Here is a 20,005-nt window from a genome sequence, read left to right as displayed (position 1 = left end):
AGAGGTTCCCCACCTGAAGAGGCAGTAGGAGATAAGGCCAGCAGCACTTTCAGAAACAGCCTTTCATACTAGCATTTCTTGAAATGACTCTCAGTGAAAAGCACGGTAATAATGTGGGTCAATAAAAGAGCATGGCCCGATCACCTGGCTTTAGGACAGATATGACCAGAATATGTAGCGAAATGGAGACATTGCTTGGTCTTCAAAGGAACCCCTGTATTGCAGGAAATTCAGAAATGCTTTACTATCAAAAATCGGGATTGAAAGTTCCTTCAATTTATGGCTTCCAATCACTTTGCATATTTAGAAAACACTTCAAATTGATGAGGTGCTATCCTCATCAGACTGTTTGATGTTAAAATTTAGTTATTGCTCTGATTTCCCTACATTGTGTGTTTTAAATCTGAAATTTAAAATAACCCCCAAACTTACCTCGGTATGTGAAAATGGGAGCTAAAACACACGAAGTCACCCCCTTTTACATTTGGATTGAAGCAGATAATCATAAATTACAAGCACTTCAATAACTCATCTTAAAAATGAGCATCACAATGCTTTGAAGAAAAATCTCTAACAAGTAAGGACAAGGAGGATCGACTTTTTTCAAGAATGGTTTTGTGTCTTTATCTTGTTGATACAAACCCAAGAAGAACTGCAACTTCCTAAAATATCACAAGTTTGAGGTAGTGACAGATTTATCTTTGTATCTCTGGTATGATAAGTAGGGAGGTAGACAGACAGAGAGATAGGGAGAGAACGTAGATTTCTTTTGCATCTATTTTATTACTTGTCACCCTTTCGTGAACTGAAATAATGGAGCCTTTTAATATCTTGTACGCTTTGCCATATTTCCTCCTGATGGAAGGCTCTCCCACCATCAGAACACTATAGCCTGTGCAAGGCCATAGCTGAATTTGTGTTGGTAGTTTATTTAATTTTGCTTTTATCACGTGAGAACTGAAGTAATTTAATATGTGGCATATTAAATTTTGGATACTAATAAAAATTCTTTTTACATTAATAAAAATTCTTTTTACGCCAAAGCCTTGCTTGTTAGTCAATTGGCCTCTGGGAACAGCTGAAGGGCCTCTTCAGGGTAAATCATGTTGTAATGAGGTTTTTCTGCTTCTCTACTCTAATAACTACCCTCCCTTAGAGGAGGACTCAAATGAAGACCCACAATGATGAATTTCGACACTGCGGTACATTGCCCCGTCTAAATTTTTATTCAACAGAATGATTGACGTGACCCAAAATAACTTTTAAAAGCCAAGGTACAAATACGAGGCTCTCCTGACATTGGCAGCATATTTTAAGAGCTTACTGAATATAATTAAATCATCAATACAGACAACTCTTTCCGTGTTTTTCTGAAAGCAGGTCCAAAACGAGAAGATAAAGAGGAAATGAAGGCCTCTGTAAGTAGAAAAATGTTATTTAGAAAATGAAGGAGACCGAGCCGTGAGACGTGGAGACAGATCATTACGGCCAAAGAGACACCGAGCTGCATGAGGGCCGGAGTAGATGCAATAAAGAGATTGATCTGCAAGGATTCCTAAGCCAAGGGAGTGGAGGGTCTCCTGTAAGAAGTTTCTGCCGCGTTACGATGAGTACGTGTTATTGGCAGCCCACGGTCCGCAGGTGCTTAGCACAGGACAGACAGGAAGCGTATTATTGAATGCTCACGTGAACTGTTGGCCATAGGTGCTATTACTACTCATGTTTTACAGATGAGGACACTGACACGCAGAGGGGTTCAGCAAATCTCCCAAAGTTATGTGGTTATTAAGTGGTACGCAGCCAGGATTTGAACCTGTAATCAGGCTTCATAGTCAAATACCTTAATCACCATATAGGCTAAGCTGGCTCCTACCTACACTCATTAGTGGTCTCTGCTTATTATACATATAAGTTACTACATGACAATTAAGGAACTGCGGACCAGAAAGGGTAAGGGAATGATCCCAAGTCTTTCGGTTAGTTAGTAGCAAAGCCAAGAATCTTGGCTCCCCTGCCCAGTGTGCAACTCAAAACTCTGCCGCCTCCCAGTTAGATGATATATGAAGAAAGCCAGAAAGTAAATTTAGAAAGATAATCTGTGGCGAACCGACCACAGAATAATTAAGCATGACCAAATTGATTTAATCATTTCAACTTACATTGCCTGTGTGAGTGCTTCCGCCCTGCCACACCACCTCCCCCCACCGGGTTACTATTCATCAGGACGTTTAAAAAAAGTCTCAAGATATTGACTTAAATTTCGTAGACACATATAATCCTGCCATCGTCCTGAGTTATGGCCTTGGAGAGGACACAGTTTTAGCTCACTTGTGAATGATGCTATTAGATGCATGCTATTGTTTGGATCATAGATTAAGAAGGTAGGAATCTTCTGAGCTATTCATCTGACATCCCTTATTAATTTTAAATTAACCTAGAAATTAAACTGAGTTACTTTTATTAGGAAAAAAATTGGTTTGATAATTATCTGGATAGTCACTAGTCTGTGGTTTATTCTTAGGTCATGTCTTGAGTTGCTTGTATAACCTTCAAAAAGTCCATAAATCTCTCCCAGTCTTAAGATAAAAATTACGAAGCTTAATTTTATCCTGCTTTTTGCCTCTTAGCACTGCCCAACGGTGCTTCTGTGTGTAATGTGTTCTCCTAAGACGAAAAGTTTTCGCACAGCAAAACCAAAAGACAACCGACAGAATGGAAGGAGATATTTGCAAATGCCTTATCAGATAAGGGGTTAATATCCAAAACCTATAAAGAATTTATCAAACTCAACACCCAAAGAACAAATAATCCCATCAAGAAATGAGCAGAAGACATTTCTCCAAAGAAGACGTACAAATGGCCAACAGACACAGAAAAAATGGTCAACATCACTCGGCATCAGGGAAATACAAATCAAAACCACAATGAGAAACCACCTCACACTGGTCAGAAGGATTAAGATTAATAAGTCAGGAAATGACAGATGTTGGGGAGGGTGTGGAGAAAGGGGACCCCTCTTACACTGTTGGTAGGAATGCAAACTGGTACAGCTACTCTGGAAAACTGTGGAAGTTCCTCCAAAAGTTGAAAATAGAGCTACCCTCTGACCCAGCAATTGTACTACTAGGTCTTTACCCCAAAGATACAAGTGGTGAACCCAAAGGGGCACCTACACCCCAATATTTATATCAGAAATGTCCACAATAGGCAAACTATGGAAGGAGCCCAGAGGTCCATCAACAGATGAATGGATAAAGAAGATGTGGGATATACATACACACACAATGGAATACTACTCAGTCATCAAAAAAATGGAATCTTGCCATTTGCAACAATGTGGATGGAATTAGAGGATCAAAATGAGTCAATCAGAAAGACAATTATCATATGATCTCACTCATATATGGAATTTAAGAAAAAAACAGAGTCACAGGGGAAGGGAGAGAAAAATATAATAAGATGAAATCAGAGAGGGAGAGAAAGCATAAAAATTCTTAATTCTAGGAAAGAAACTGAGGGTCACTGGAAGGGAGAGTGGTGGTGGGGATGGGGTAACTGGGGGATGGGTATTGAGGAGGGCACGTGATGCTATGGGCACTGGGTGCTCTATGGCTGATGAATCACTGGACACTGCCTCTGAAACTAATATAATGCACTAAATGTTAATTGAATTTAAATTTTTAAAAAAGATGGCATGAAATAAGCAGAAAAAGCTGACAAAGCATGGTTGCACTGAAGTTTAACTGAGCTTTCCCCACTCCCTCTCAAATTCTGGGTCCCAGGTACTGTCCCTGTAAAACCCACTGATGCACACTTGCAAGAACTGGGTCTGAAGACTTGAAAAGAGCCTCACCTTGGCTACACCGTTAGTTATCAGTTTTGTAATCTTTCTAGAGGACCACTCGATACTCCACAGATGCCTGGAAAATGTCCAAACCCATAGGCCCAGAGGTTCCACTGTTAGCTATCTACCATATGCAAAGATTTATTCATAATCACAAAAGAATCCACAACACAGCATCATTTTAAATAGTACAAGAGCAGCGATTCCAACCGCAACCATACATGGCCAATCCAGCAGCAAGGGATTTGTTGAGTAGAATGAGACTCCCCAACCGGGCGGTAATTCATAGCAATCTGAACACGGATTCGCTATTGGCACATGGAAACGTCAGGAAGTAGTTTACCGAACTTGAGTTCGTGTGTGAACTTCAGTCATAAAGTACATGACTCGTAGGGACGTGATATACATTCGTGATGATCGTATGTTAAGAGGATTGTATTGCAGCTCGGGAAGTTGCTGAGAGGGTGGATCTGAAAAGTCCTCATTGCAAGAAAAAATATTCATTTGTAGCTGTGCGTGTGATGGATGTTGATTAGATGTATGGTAGTGGTCATTTCCCAATATGTACGATTATCAGCTCCCCGTGCCGTACACCCGAAACGACTGTGATATGTGTCAGTTACACCTTAATAAATGAAAGGTCACAAAATATGATCTCAATTTTTTTTTTAGAAAAAACAACAAAAGCCATCCTATTAATACTGGGAAATTCAACCAAGATTATATCCGAGGTGTGACATTTTCTGTAGATTTTACATTCTTCTTTGTGAACTTCCAAATTTCCCCAATTTCCTAAATGGATTCGACACAATTCCTGGTCTTATTTATTTCTATGTACTGACTCTGGGTTACTATTCAGTTTGGCTTATGTCCCACCTGGATCCACATCCCAGCCGGGACCGCTGCCGCCGTACCTGCCGAGGCAATGGTGACTCATCCCTCTCTTTCCTGCTCTCAGTTTGATCTGTTTTGCTTGGGTTTAGTTTTGGTTTCTGTTGTTTCATCGTTTTTCTGTTGGTAAGGTCAAGGGGAAGTCCTGATAGTCCTTTTTTTCTTTTCAGTAATCCTCGAGCATCTTATCACTGTGAGTTAAGTGATTAATAATTTATTCAAAGCAAAACTGTGGAGCAACTGAAAAATAGGAGAACTCTTTCTCAAGTCATTTGTACTAAGGCTCTGGAATGCCAGGGTACATCAAGTCACGGGGACAGCAGGTCCGTGAACGAACCTTTACATGAACACTAAGAGGCTGCTATGTCTCATAATAAGACTTTCCCCGAAATCTCTTTCTTACATAATAAATGTGCTCCTCCAAACGGGCAGGCAGAAAGAACAAATTGTGACCTTGCCACTGAAAGAAGGACAAAAAGCTTCTTAAAAAGCAAGTATTTATTTTTAAATATTCTGCTGGGTAAGTTTAGATCCCATAGGTAGTCCTGAACATTCACTGTCTCAGAGAAGGGCCCTGGAGCGCTTCCTTGGAGGAAATTTTGTTTATCTGAACAGCTTCAGTTTTGCGTGGGTTCAGTTTCATGCAATCAGGTTTCACTTCCTGTAATCATTATTTTTTTACCCCATGATGAAGAAACTATGTGAATTTATATCAGAGCAATTCCTTCAAGCTAGCCTAATTTAATTAATTTATCAAGTGTTACCTCACCTGAGGTTTTTATGCAAAACTTCCTATTTTCCAGGAACATCGCTGCTACCTTCAAACATGAATATCCCGCGTTGGCACAAAATGTTCTGTGTCAATCTGTATGGGTTCAACTATGCTGTGCTGAGCTGTTGGATTCAAGAGCCAGTATGGTTGAGTTTGCAAGAACACCGGGCTAGAAATGTAAGTGCAGAGCGTGTAGACTTATTTATGGGGCAGCTGTCTGCAGCGTGGCAGCCGCAAATGCTGCTATTCGGTGGTTCTGTTCATGGATTTTGAATATGCTCACCTCCGTAACGTACTGTGTTGTGTATCCAGGCGTGCTTTGGACTCATCTATTTCCAGGTAGCTTTCAAATGCCTTGGGTTTGGTAAAACTCAAAAGAAACACCCTCGTCCTCCCACCTGTTTGGAGCTGTTCATCCGTCCTGGGGTAACTGAGGCCTTCCGTACCTGCGCGCTGCCCTCACTCTCGGGTCGTCAGGTGCTGCTTTGTCTTCACTGTTCAATTTCTAAGAAGTTTGCAGAACTTATTTCAGGAACTGCTGCTGCTGTGTCTTCTCCTCCCCTCCTTCTTTTACTGGAAAGGCACCCTCCCTAGTGCTAGGCAGAGCAAAACCCAGAGAGATTTGGAAAACTTGGTTTATTTAAGCATGGATTCCACGGGGCTTTGAGTGGTTCTAAATTTGGTGAAACCTGTTCTGTCATTCTTACGGGCAGCTTTTTTTTGGAGTCATCTGGACTTGATTTTCAGAAGGAAGAACCTGAAGTTCAAAATTCAGCTGCACGACTTAATGTCAGGCCAACACTCTGTGGGGTGTGCCTGTGTACGGGGGGTGCATGTGTGTGTGGGCATGTGCATGTCTGTGTGCACACGCAAGTATGTGTCTTTAAACAAGAAACAAACTATACCTTAAACATAGTGATTATTCAAATCTTGTTTTATGGCTCCCACCCCACCTCCCCACATGGACTGTGGGTTTGCCCTGGAAGGAATAGTGGAAAACTATTAGGAAATGGATATAAATGTTCCAAAACTTTCTTTTGGAATTATTTTTTTAAGGCAGCAATCTATGCAGAGAATCATTCCTTTCTGTAATTTCTTGGTCAAAGCACCAATACCTCTGTTGGCCTAAGTTGCTTTAAAAAAAAAAAAATCATTCTTGGGTACCTGGGTGGCTCAGTCGGTTCAGCGTCTGCCTTCGGCTCAGGCCATGATCTCCGGGTCCTGGGATCCAGCCCTACATTGGGCTCCCTGCTCAGTGGGGAGCCTGCTTCTCCCTCTGCCTCTGTCTCTGCCCCTCCTCACTGCTCAAGCTCTCTCTCTCTCTCAAATTAATAAATAACAAATCTTAAATATATATATATATATAAATCATTCTTTCATTGCTGCTTCCATAGGACTATGTATATACCAGATATTCAATAAACTTTAGTAAAATGAATATTTGGATGAATGAATGAATGATGATGTTTGCCTCCAAAGATATCTGGAATTTTCTATGATTCTTACAATTTTGCATTCTCAAAGACAATTATGCATTTTCATTTTAAAACTAAAATCCTATTTCAAATTTTTTATTTTAAATTTTAAAATATACCAAATAGTTACAAATTTTATTACTAATTGCTACAATTAATTTTTTCTTAACTTTAGTCATAGGAACAATTCTCTTTTGGTCCTTGGGCATTCTGTAATCATATTATGCACCATACCCCATGTTAACATTTGCGGTATTCACATTCTGGTGTCATCCCCTGCCGTAGTGAATCCCAGCTGACTGGTGTGGCCGTTAGAGCACAGAAGTGACAGTGGTGACAGTCAAAGTTGTGAAAGACATTGTACTTTCCACCTGGACCTCTTGGATTACTCACTCTGGAGGAAGCTAGTCACCACACACGGGGACACACAAGTGTACCCTCGGAGAGGCCCACCGGGAGAGGAGCTGGGCATCTGATCCTTTTGCCATACCCGTGAGGGAAATCCCCTTGGAAGTGGATTCTTAAACCCCGGTCAAGCCTTCAGATGACTGTTGCCCCAACCAAAATCTGATGTAACTACAAGAGAGTCCTAAGGGAGAACTAACCAAGAGGGCCTTTCTTGAATTTTCAAGCACAATACTTTATTATTTTATGGCATGAATTCTTGGGAGTTCTTCATACACAGTCATGGTAAGCAAAGCGATATCTAACTGTTGATGTATTTGGCAAATTTATGGATTTAATTCTCACCTTTAAGGACACAGAAGTCCATAGTGAGTCTAAGATCAAGCACACACTCAGACCCTCCAACCATCTTCTGTCAAATTTATTTTCTTAGGAAAGTTTGTCTGGTGAGTGTTCTCAGTTCTGGGCCCTTAAGTTCCTTGCCACCGTTGATATCACCTGATATTGAGAGCTGCAACGCAGCCAGTTCTAGGCCCAACTTTTCTACCTTTCAACTGCTTTAATGGATTTACTTCTTCTCCATCTCTGAAGACGTGTCGCTTTTATAATCAGTACCTGCTGGTGTGGCGAACTGCATCTAGTGAGTGAATGAACAAAGGGATTAGTGAATAATGGGTGAAAAGTATATGAACCAATGAACATTTGGTACCATGTTGAATGTTTCTGGGTTATGTCCCATGTGTCCACTCCCATCCCCCCTTCTGTAAGTGCAGTGCACTTTACGTGCATCTAGTCTTCCCAAAAACCCACTGCGCTCAGGGAGGAAGTAATCTCATGGACAAAGGGAGTTTGTTGGCATTTAGAATCTTCCTGACATGATTTTCTTCTGGAATCACCTTCTGGTTTGTGGAAAGAAAATGTGAGCGCTACCCATTAACCAGTAGCTTCAACTTCTCCAGGAGACATAGGCTCCTGTTCCCAAAGAGCTTCACTCTGGAGGGGAAACTGATAATCATCAAAAAAGAAAACAAAAGAAAGAAAATTACTATAGAGCAGTGACTTCTACACAGAGATGCAAAATAGGATCGGATGCCGGAGTCGTCAGATGGCTACTTTAAAGGACAGTTAGCCTGAGAACTGGGGGAAAAAAAAAGAAAAAAAAGGGAAAAAAAGGGCACAAATGAAAGAAAACCTGGGCAGAAGGAGCAGAGTATATAGGCCACAAGGTGGGAAAGAGCTTGGTGTATTGAAGATGAAATGAAGGCCGGTGGGCAGAGAAGAGTACACGGGGTGGCACGAGATGGGGTCAGAGAGATAGACCAGCCCAGCTGGGGAGGCTTTTGTGCACGAGAATAAGAAATCGGAAGCTTTTTCTAAAAGCCACGAGAAGCCAAGGAGGATTTTAAACCAGTGATTTGACTTCCATTTCTACAGGATCCTTCCTGCTGCTCTGTGAAAACTGGGGTACTGTCTGGGGCAAAAGTAAGAGCAGGGAGTTGTTAGGAGACGGGTCGGGGGGTGGGGGGCCGCCGGCCGCGAGGTCCAGAGCCAGGGAAGTTGATATATGCGCGGCGAGCTCCTGCTGATGGATTGCAGGTGGGGGGCTCACGCCTGCCAAGCCTCAGCTGTTCTGGCACCGACCCTCTTCGGGCCCGTCCAGCACTGTCTGAACAGCCATTTCAATCTGCACTGGCCTATCCCTTATTATTTTATCAAACAACAAAATCGGGAAAAGTGAAAATGTTGGTATTAGTGATAAACAGGATGGGTCTCTTGGATGTGCTACCTTAGGACGAAGCTGCTTATCCTTAGCATATGTCGAAAGTGGAGAGTTTTAGTGTCCACTGGTTTGTCAATGAAATCTAAGGGGTCGGGATCCCTGGGTGGCGCAGTGGTTTGGCACCTGCCTTTGACCCAGGGCGCGATCCTGGAGACCCGGGATCAAATCCCACGTCAGGCTCCCGGTGCATGGAGCCTGCTTCTCCCTCTGCCTATGTCTCTGTGCCTCTCTCTCTCTCTCTGTGTGACTATCATAAAAAAAAAAAAAATCTAAGGGGTCACAGGGTCTTTGATGTTGGGGAACAGAAGGAAATTACATCGTTTAAAACAGGTTACTATATTGATGAAAATGGTACACTTTTAATTTAAAAAATATATATCTTTAGTCTGGAAACCTTTGTATTATGTTTAATTCTTTTGTTCAACTTTTGCACATTCTTGATATTATTCGTGTCTTCACGATTTCAAATGTACATAAACCTTCAGCAAATATCACATTTTATTGAAGGGCTGTACAAATTTGAATGTAACTCAGTAGGTATGACGGGCACATTGAGTTCCTGCTATGTCCTGGGAGCTTGTCTGTGTGCTTTGGTGATGAAAACGAACAGACCAGGTCAGCCGTGGTACTCGTCTTCCCAGGCTCACAGCCGAGTGGGTATAAAAACAAGTCAACAGGTCATCACGTTGGAGAGTGGCAGGAGCTATCACGGCAATGGTCGGGGTACCACGGGAGCACACACAGGAGGACTAGGAGGCGGGGTGGCTGGCAGTAGGCCTTGGAACCCCCCTGCAGGAGGTGGCCTCCAGGCTGAGGCCCCAGTTTGAGCTGCGGGTGCTCTGGAGCTCATTCGTAAGCGCTGGCCACTGGCTAAGGTATCAGCCAGCCACTCATTCAGCGGCCGCACCTCCACACAGCATCTTTTCTTGTTCTCACACGACACGTGCCAGAAGTCTGGCAGAAAGACAGGAACTCTGCGTCTTTAAAAAGGCCCTGGGAAAAAAGTTAAAAAATTAAAAAGTTAAAAAATAAAATAAAAATAAAAATAAAAATAAAATAAAAATAAAAATAGAAATAAAAATAAATAAAAAGGCCCTGGGGCAGGGGCACAGTGATCATGAAGGCCAATGACGGATATGAAAGTGAAGCTGGTGTGAGAAATTAATGACTTTTAGCCAGAAAAATAGAAATCTCTGGTTTCCGTTGAACAGCGGCATATTGGGGTTCACAATGGCTCGGCTCTGTGGGGCCACCGAGTTTCCCGTGGGTCCTACGTGGAAACAAGTAAAAGCAAACTGTAGAGCTAATTCAGAAAGTGCCAGAAATAGTAAAAATATGTTCATTGAGTAAGAAAGAGAAATCACGGGTCGGAAGAGGTTTTACTTGCGGTTTTGTTTTGTTCTGCGGGACAACAGTATCTCAGGGTGGGATTCACAAATCTGGACGTTCACGAAGGGGTTGGGACCTCCCCTCTGGGAACGTAAAGGTCCCTAACCCTCTGGAGGGCTAGGATATTGTCTGTGAGAATACAAACCCAGCATCTGCGTCTTGGGGCTCACTCGACATCTCCCGACTAATCGCACCCATTTTTGCTTTGCTGCTGGCTCTTTCAAAGTTCCCCTTCCCTGCAGATGAGATTGCCCGAGTTGAGAAGCCAGAGGGATCGACTCTCACCCGTTTTGCCTATTATTTACACAACCAGTTCGGTTTGCTCAGGTAATCGTGGACACACCCAGCGAGCTCTGCCCGGGGAGTGACGCCCCAATTCATCTTGGCTTTGGCTTTAAAACTGCCCCCGTCACTAGCTCATTCGCCAGAGAGCGGAGGGCTTATGGCAGGTCTTGTGATGGTAGAAACCTTCCTTCTAGGGAGCTGGAGCCCACCTGCCGAGTAAGGAGACGGTGAGCCCGTCCCCCCGGGTCAGGCGCAAACCTGCGGCAGGTGCCCGCTGCTAACTGCCCTGCTCGCGTCCGGGGTCTCCGCCGGTGTTAGGGCTGTGGGTGAGATGCTACAGGGATGCTGCGCTCCTGGTCTCGACCTCTACAAAAGCTCTCACCGTGCACTGTGTTCCTCTCACTCTTTTCTCAACTGAACTGTGAATATTTGGAAAACGTCTGTATCTGCACGGCCACGGCCTAAGCTATTACACGAAAAAAGTTAACAAACTGGGTCTTATAGGAATGTTATGTTATTATTTGATCCACCAGAAAAAGACACTGGGCAGGGGGAGGGGGGAAGACAAACCTTACACTGAGAACTCTTCTAAGGCTGAAAAATATTTAGCACAATGAAGACAATAGAACTGAGGTTCTTTTTTAAAAAAACATATTTTTCTCATAAATTATTTGTAGAATACTTTGTAAATGCTTATAAAGCAACTTGAAGCTTATTTTGACTTGCTAAAGTGCCAAAGTTTGGATAAATCTGGCTGTCTTACCTGATCTTAGATATACCAGAAGGCCTTTACAGCAGCCTCAACCCAAGAGTGTCAGCTCTTGACATGCTGTGGACAAAAAGAAAAAAAAAAATCACCCAAAAAAGCTACTAATGCATACAGATAAGCACTACCATGTGTTTTTCTTAAACTCGTACTTTATTTAATTTTCATTGTTGATTTTAATTTCATGTAGGTGAGGGAGAAAAACGGCCAGCAAATAAAACATTCTCTCGCCAGCATCAGGTGTACTCCCCTCGCGTCTGGGGGCGTCTGCAGAGCCCCTGTCCCCCCTATTGATCGAGATTTGCTCTTGGAAATCTCGCGCTTATCTGTAGAACTTGCTGCTTTACAAACACTACTCCATGTCTTCATTAAATTACAATTAGGTCATTTTTATTCCTTTTTTTATGGCAGTGCAGTTTATAAAAATGAAAGGATTTGGCACAGTTTTGCATTCACCAAAGCACCTCACAGTATTTCTCCAATGTTTTCGGTTGGGTAAAATCTCAAATGCATCTTGCCAAGTGCCCTTTTCTCCATGACTTCCAAATCCATGCAAATTCAGGGAAAATTTAATCCGTATGTTTCTGATTCATTCACTCTTAACTCATCATATTGTTGTTTTCAAAAAACAATTTTATATCCAAGAAACCCTAGGGGCATTTTTTTAATATAATCTGTTTTTAGTCCAATTTTTCCCCAGTTGGAGGATGAAGTTGTGCATTTTCAAGTATTAAGCATTGAATTTGAACTTCCTCCCACCCCCATTCTAACTTCAAATTATTCCTGTAAGAGGTAAGTTCCAGGCAGAAGACGGAGCATGTGAAATGCCTGCACATTTCTGCCAGCAGCCGCCTTGCCAGGACCAGGGCTGAGTCAGCCTGCGCCTGCAGAACAAAGCCAAGCGCACCCCTTAATCGCCCTCAGCGCTCTCAGGTCTCAGATGAACTTCCCTCCGCTGAGTCACCGTGAAAAAAAAAAAAATTGCGTTTGTGGATGTGAATCTGCCATTTTGCAAGCAGTGCAAGCTGGTGCACATCTGAAGTCTTCTGGAACAATGGAGCGTCACACTTTGTAATCATTACCTTTGAAAAGGGCCGGCGGGGGGTGTGGGGGGAGCATCTCTGTAGTTCCCTGCATCTACCCTTATATTTAGTTTTTTTAGACATCATCCTAGGGTCATCAGAGCACATCACAGAGGACTTCAGGTTCCTGCAAAGTGACCACAATACGTGAAGACGCCGAGCACATTAACCAGTAAATAACAAATACATGTTTATGCATTGGCTTCTAGTTGAAGCAATCTGGTTGGCATTTTCTCAAGGGAGTTATTTAAATTTTAAATGGAACAACATCTCATTTAGATTTCTGCAAATATGCTAGGGCGCAGAAGTAATTTATATGTACATGCAACTCTTCACTGAAGCACCTGGGTACTTGACAATAATTAAAATACAAAGTAGACTTATTAACTTTCCTTTCCAACTTTCTGCCGTTTTGTTTCCTCACGGAGAGTGAGGGGACCTTTCCGCAGCCTACTTCAGGCACCCAGAGGTCCCTTTTCCTCCCTCTCCAAAATGCCCCATTGCAATTTGCCCCGGAATCCCTTTCTGTCGCGTCCTTTAGTAGCGATGCTCGGATCTTCCCTTAGCGCTCCTTGTCGAGTTTCAGGAGGAGTGTTTTTATTTCTCTAACTTTGAGTCCCTTTTATTCCAGCTGCCAAAGACTGAACGCTTATTTCATTTTAATGCTAGCAATATAATTAAGGAAACAGATGATAGAGAGCATAAAAATGATGGAAGCTGCTGTAAATCAGAAATCCCCATCACACGACCGGGGTGCGGATGGTCCCCCCAGCTAGGTCGCAGGCCACAGCCCTCTGTCCTCGCCTCCACCACCATGTCTGGGAGCACACGATTTGTTTGTTGATTTTTAAAGATTTCTTTATTTTAGAGCCCAAGGGAACACACAAAGGGGGTTGGGGAGCCGAGGGAGAGGGAGAGCAGCTCCAGCAGCCTGCGGCTGAGCGGCAGGGCCTGGAGCACCCCAGCACCCTGGGACCACAGCCGAGGCAGCATCAGGTGGGTGGCTCGGAGGCCAGGGCCCAGCAGGCACCCGGAGTGCAGGCCTGAGTGCGACCCCAAACCCAACCCCGGGTGGGCGGCTCCCAGGCCGGGGTCCTGCAGGCACCTGGGGGTCCAGGGCTGGGTGCGACCCAGACTCCAGGTGGGTGGCTTGGAGGCAGGGCCCTGCAGGCACCCCGAGTGCAGGCCTGGGTGGGACCCCTGCCCACCTGTGCTCCTCCCACCTGCACCCTGGGCCCAGCCGGCAGCCTCCAGGCCCTCGGCCCTCCGCTCCCTCCATCCCCCGCAGCCCCGCAGCTAGGACTCGGGACTCCAGGGTCCCATTCAGTAGTTATTTTAACTCTGTGGTCACGTCTGGAATTTGCCCCAAGTGGTAGGTGTCAGGTTGACCCAGGGTGTGCCCCTGCGGCCTCGCAGTGAGCTCCTACTGTCATGTCCCTCTAGGCCCAGCTCTGTGGTCAACAGGCTTAAAAGGAGGGAAGTGAGAGCCCCTGGGGGCTCAGGCATGCCCCCGGGTCCTAGAATCAAGTCCCGTCGGGCCCTGCAGGGAGCCTGCTTCTCCCTCTGCCTGGGTCTCTGCCTCTCTCCTTCTGTGTCTCTCATGAATAAATAAATAAAATCTTTAAAAATAAGTAAATAAAAATAAAATAAAATTGTATTTGGAGTTCTATCATCAATAGCAGTCTTTGGATTTTTTTTTCAAAAATTTTATTTTTAGGTAATCTCCACACCCCGTAGGGGGCCTGAACTCATGACCCTGAGATCAAGAGTCACACCATCTATGGACTGAGCCACCCAGGCATCTGTCAGACTTCAGATTCTTATGATTAAACTGGAACATGTCCACAATTTGTTATCTATGAACCTTAGACCTAAAAAGCTCTGAAAACTATTTTTGTAAGTCTTAGGAGGCCAGACTATTACCTGACCCGATCTAATTTGCTGTCAAAACCTGACGTAAACCGACCCAAAATTATTTACAGTTTTTGTTTATCCCACTTGGGGTGAATACTCACATTTAGCTGCTCAAACAACGGGTTGGAACACAGAATGAAGTTCCAGACCCCTTGGGCATAGGATGTAATATATTATACGGATTTATTATCTACTTAGAATTTAAAATTTTCTGGGGCAGCCCTGGTGGCTCAGCGGTTTAGTGTTGCCTTCAGCCCAGGGTGTGATCCTGGAGACCTGGGATTGAGTCCCGGGTCGGACTCCCTGCAGGGAGCCTGCTTCTCCCTCTGCCTGTGTCTCTGCCTCTCTCTTTCTCTATGTCTCTCACGCATAAATAAATAAAATCTTTATTAAAAAAAAGAATTTAAAAATTTCTGAATTTGGAACCTTATCTGGCCCAGAAGACTGTGGATCATGGACCTGAACACATTTCCTCCTCTGACTTTACCAGAAAGCAGTTCTCAATTAGGTACTATTGTCTCGAAAATATGTATTTAACACCTGGATGTTTCTGATCGTCTCTACTATGAAGGAAAACCGCGAAGTCAGCTTTCAGCCACAGACTCTGAATACAAGTTGCACAAAGGGACTGAAAATGGTTTAAAACATGATGAAATGCCAAGGGGCACAAGTCTGACTGCAAGAATGTGAGGAGACTTCCGCGTTATTCCTTGATTTCCGTGTGGATATGCTGAGTGCAAAGGAAACACACAGGCATAGACTCGTAGTACATACACTTGTGCGTATTTTATCAATCTAATGGCAAACTTGGAAAACACAGTTAGCACTATTGCGTGTGTGCATGTCTCTGCATCCTACTCTGCACTCACAACAGCACAGTAGAGGTTCAAGTAAGAGATCTTTGTCATTGTAGAGGCAACTACACACACAGACACACAGTGCCCACACAAACACTTCACTGGCCACCATCTTTTCTAGTGTAATTATAGAAGATTTGTACTTTTCAATATTTTATGCAGTGGAGGGGGGACACCTTGGTAGCTCAGTGGTTGAGCACCACCTTCCGCCCAGGGCGTGACCCCTGGGTGCCGGGATCGAGTCCCACGTCGGGCTCCCTGCATGGAGCCTGCTTCGCCTTCTGCCTGTGTCTCTGCCTCTGTCTCTGTGTGTCTCTCATGAATAAATAAATAAAAACTTTTTTTAAAAAGTTGCAATAATATGCAGTGGAGTGGTTATTTTGGCGTCAGGGTTGGCTCCCGATGTGTGATGCCAACCTAGTGAGAGGGAGGGTAGGTCTGGTGTGATTGCTGCTGACCTGACGGTTCTGCTGGAATACGAGCTATACACGGGACCCCCTGAAGGAGTCGGGGGCACAGATCTTTGCTCTGCGCTGGGCCGTGGCTCCCAGGAAGCTCTCCGCGGGCCCTTTCGGGGTAAAGGCTGGCTCGCCGCTGTCACCAACGGGGCAAAGCGCAGGACTGGACTGGCCAAGCGTTGCCTGGGGGCTCGCCACGTGCCAACCGCGGAAGCCGACTCTGGGAGTCACGGGCAGGCCAAAGGGCCCTGCCTCCGCAAGAACTCAGGGCGCGAGCGGAGATGCAGGGCGCCCACCAACTAACCGAGTGATCAGAGCTCTGTTAATGCACGAGCATCGACAATGTTATCAATGTGCATGATGAAAGTCAAATCTACAAATGTTTCCCTAAGACAGATACCAAACCCTGGGCTTTCTGGGATAATCTTTTCCCTTTTACCAAGGCCACGCTCTTCGGTGGGAGGGCAGGTGCTGCGGCCTGGGATCCATAGGAAGTAGAAAAGGTGCTACGATTGGAAACGGACCAGAAAAGCAAGGGAATTCCCATGTCCGCGTGGAAGCTGTGCCAGCCGCAAGACGTGGCCGTGAGACGGGTGCATGGAGCCCTGGATCTGGAGCCTGGGGGCCCATAGAGACGCAGAGCGCCAGGGCTGAGCGTGTCCTGGCGGTTCTTAGAGATATGTCACTGACCTTGTACAGGCCTTTATCTTAGGACAGGAGAGCCCGTCTCTCCCAACCCCAGATCAGGATTTTTGCATTGCTTTGGCCTGACGCGAAGGGGCTGCCGCTGTCCTTGCCCAGCAGGCTGGCCCGGGCAGCCTCGGACACCAGCCAGGACCCCCTAACCGTCACCCGTGTCTCTGACTTAAGTCCCAGGCAGTCATCACTCTTAGGGCCGGAGAGAATTTTGCGTCCCTGCATATCCGCAGGCCTGTCTAAACACAAGCAGCTCCCCTGTGGAGCCTGACCAAAGGACAAAGGGAAGGGGCACGGGGTAGCCTTCCCCGGGTGCTGTCCTGGCAGCCCACAGCCTACGTGTGGCCCGCAGCCGGCTCGGGGCTCCCATCGGCCTGCGCCTCCGGCTCCCACAGTAGTTGCAGAGCCCGCAGCGACACTGGTCTCCTCTTGCAGATGTCGCCGGGGTGGAGACAGCGGGCTGTCGGGGGCGCCGCGACCAGGCCGGTGCAGGGCTGCGGGCAGCTGCTGCCAGCCGCCTGGAGGCCGCCCTCTGGGAGCCAGGCCCCACCAGCCGCGCAGGTGCTGAGGGCGGCCACGCAGAGGCCCGGTGCCCGGGGTGGCCCGCCTGCCCCGCCGCTGCAGGACACACCGCCCCGCCCAGGCCTGGGCGTTAGCACCCGCACCTCTGCTGTCGGGCTGATCCCCCTAGTTTGTCCTTAGTCACTTCGGGCGGGGGGATCCTTTAATTCTTCCAACTTCTAAGGGATGTGCAAGATTTTTAAAGGGAAAGTATTGAAACATTTTTAAGCTGTAGGTTTGTTAGTTTCTTTTTCCCTTGAGGCTGGTGCTAATAGTTGTGTTTTATTTTGGTATAAAAATACCCCTTTAAAAAAAAAATCAAAGCACCTAAAACAAGGAAATATGCAAAGCCTCAAAGCAGCTGTGTAAATTCACTCAGGCTTTGGGCCTATAAAGATCTAGCCTTGAGGGAATGACACGCTGCAAAGTTAGATTTTTACTTAAAAATTAAATTATGTTTTATGAATTAGTGCTACATTCGTGTTAGTGCAATCGCAGCCACTGTGTGTGTTTCCCCAAGCTTTTTCTGCTCACTGCCATCATCACAACATACATCATCAGTTAGAAATGTTAAGTATGGCAACAGCGAGGAAAAATTTTCTAGGTCAGTGAAAACATTAATATCAGGGAAAATATTTTTTAAAAACTTATTTTTAAGAGCATTTGAAACGATTCACAATTTATCTATAGTTTTGGGGACTGAACGAGCAATAATAACTCTTACTAGAGAGTAAAAAATTAAAAGATAATATCCTTTTCCTTAAGTAGCTTACATAAAGAATGGGGACTCTATATGCAGTTTGGGCTTACACACACACACACACACACACACACACACACACACTCCTTCCAGGGTAAATATTCAGGTAATTGCTGCAGGTCTTCACATTTTTTTAGAACCTCAGAGCTTTCTGTGTAGAATCACAGCCATAGAACCTTAGACCAACAGTGAATGCATTCAGAATAGGTGAGTTGCTGAAAATCTGGTCTCATGATGCCTCCTCGGAAGTTCCTGAGTTAACTTTCCACAAGCCCTTGTTCACTGTCAATATCATCATCACAGGAACCATTCAGATGCTCGTAAATTAATAGTAATAGCAAAAGTGACCTTTATCCAAAGAGAATCCCAAGACTTAACAAACATTTATTGAGTGTATGCGATGTGCCAGGCATTGGGCTAATTAAATCCCCCCTGTCTCTGTACTTTAAACGAGAGAAAAGCTGACTCAAGGAAAAGAGCCATGGCCAAAGGCCATTTAATTAATTTGCTGTCTGGGGAAAGAGCGCAGGAACTGGGAAGAAAGCCCAGGTATGAGGACTGCTAAATTGTTGTTCGGAATACAATGTGTTGTCGTTCACAACTCCAGTAGGATACACAGTTCATAACTACGTGGAACTGATGCAAAGCTATGATTGTAAAACGAACGTTGCATTTAAAAACGGCAGAGACGCACTGCATTCCTGCATGTGGTTGCCGACATGAACTGGAGGATTTCATCCATCCAGACACCTGCAGAGGGGGCCGCCACCTGAAGCCGGGAGCGTGACTGTGGTCCTACAGGCGAGAGAGCCGCATTTCATGATTTCTCTGGGATCGCCCAAAGAACTAAGAAGTAAGCTTTCTCGTGGGGAGTAATAGGGCAGGTTGAGCCCATACGGTACTTAATGCTAAGGAGTTTTTTACCTGTTCTGAATACAAAACTCCTATGGGATTTTCCTATATTTTATAGGCAAGTGAAACAAAGCACAGAGTGAGCAGCGTCATGGGCTTGCCAGTGAGAAGCTGGAGAGGAAACCCTACAGTATCTGACCCTGGAGTCTAACTGTCCTATGAATAGACTATGGTTCATAGTCAAATTTCGCTATTATTTTTATTTCTCTTCACTCATCAGTATTCGAAATGTATTTCTTGCCCACTTACCAAGAACCAAGCAATAGTTTTGCAGCTGGAGAATTAAACATGATTGAATCCGTGTCTCTCTCTTTGAAAGTCTAGAGAGAAGTGAACCTCTATAAATACATGTGCTACAAGCAGTGTGATCAGACCCGTAAGAAATACGCACAGGGCTATGGATGCCAAGGAACAAGAAAGGATTGAATGTGTCCTACAACAGGGATGGGGTGGTGATATGATAGGTGAACTAGACCTTGAAGAATATATATATACGTGCTCTGCAGTAAAGGGTAAAGCTCTTCTAGTTAATGGGGGCATTGTGCTCTGCAAAATCACATAAAGATTTCCAGTTTTCATAGAATAAATAAAGTTATTATAAAAGGACTAGACCCAGAATTCCCATAAGGGAATTCTATAACTCCAAAGATCATATACTCCTAATGCTCCTTAAATTATTTCTGAGTATAGAAAAAAAAAAAGCCACAGATATTTTTATGAAACAAGCATTATGTTGTCATCTAAACCTTAAAAAGATAGTACAAAAAATAAACTACGGCTCCATCTTACTTATGAATATAAAACTAAAGATCTAAATAATATACATTACGAGCAAGCAATGTTTATTCCAAAAATTGTAAGGCTGCTTCAAAACTAGGTAATCCAGTTCGTAGATCTAAGTAGAAAATTATAGAATCATCTTCATAGATGCTGAAACGGCCTTTGGCAAAAGGTAACAACCATTCCTGATTAAACACTGATAAAGGGATCCCTGGGTGGCGCAGCGGTTTGGCGCCCGCCTTTGGCCCAGGGCGGGATCCTGGAGACCCGGGATCGAGTCCCACGTCAGGCTCCCAGTGCATGGAGCCTGCTTCTCCCTCTGCCTATGTCTCTGCCCCTCTCTCTCTCTCTCTCTGTGACTATCATAAATAAATAAAA

The sequence above is a fragment of the Canis lupus genome, chromosome 1 (assembly GCF_003254725.2).
Source record: "Canis lupus dingo isolate Sandy chromosome 1, ASM325472v2, whole genome shotgun sequence".
In the NCBI taxonomy this organism is placed as follows: Eukaryota; Metazoa; Chordata; class Mammalia; order Carnivora; family Canidae; genus Canis; species Canis lupus.
Note: the sequence above shows the minus strand (reverse complement) of the source record.